This window comes from Mesitornis unicolor, unplaced genomic scaffold (assembly GCF_000695765.1).
Source record: "Mesitornis unicolor isolate BGI_N332 unplaced genomic scaffold, ASM69576v1 scaffold18340, whole genome shotgun sequence".
NCBI classification, from domain to species: Eukaryota; Metazoa; Chordata; class Aves; order Mesitornithiformes; family Mesitornithidae; genus Mesitornis; species Mesitornis unicolor.
In genome coordinates, this window is record NW_010156448.1 from 3,356 (window position 1) to 4,266 (window position 911).

Here is a 911-nt window from a genome sequence, read left to right on the forward strand (position 1 = left end):
AAACTGCCCATGAACCCTTGCATTATCCTGAGCTGCGGCCGTCCTCAGGACGTGGTGGGACACCAGGCCCATGTGAGGGAGGAAGGAAGAACGGCTCTGCACCGCTGCAGGGTTCAGCTCCATGGGCAGGCATCCCCTGTACACTGCACCTGTGCCTCTGCACCCTTTGGTTTTGGGCATTTGAGGGCTCAGCCTTACCAGCTGTGCTCAGGGACAGGACTGAGGACATGGTAGGGAAGGAGTCTTCGAGCCACCCCAGGGCCCTGGGTTGCCTCTGCCTGGGGAGGCACTGGCTCTGTTGGGGTAGAGACAGGACCATACTGCTGAGGCTGGAGGTACCTCTGGGCTCCATCTGGCCCAAATCTGTCTGAGCTGGTGACCCAGGACTGTGCCCAGATGGCAGCTGAGTACGTTCAGAGTTGGTGACCCAGGACTGTGCCCAGATGGCAGCTGAGTATGTTCAAAGATGGAGACCCACCAACTCCCTGGGCAACCTGTGCCAGGGCTCATGCACCCTCACAGTGAAAATTTTTTCCTGATCTTCAGAGGGACCCTCGTGTGTGCCCATGGCCTCTGGTCCTGGCACTGGGCATCACTGGGAAGAACGTGTCTGTAGAGAGCGACAGGGCCTCCCCTCAGCCTCCTTTTCTCCAGATTAAACAACCCCAGCTCCCTCAGCCGCTCCTCATAAGATCTGTGCTTTAAACACTTCACCAGCTTTGTTGCCCTTCTCTCGATAGACTCCAGCCCCTCAAAGGAAGGTGCCTCACTTGACTTGTTGTTTAAGGGTGCACAACTGGTGGGAGCTGTGGTGCTTGGAGGCTGGCTTGGCGATCATGAAATGATAAAGTTCTCAATTCTTAGTGAAGTAAGGTGGGGAGTCAGCAAACCCACTATCTTGGATTTCCGGA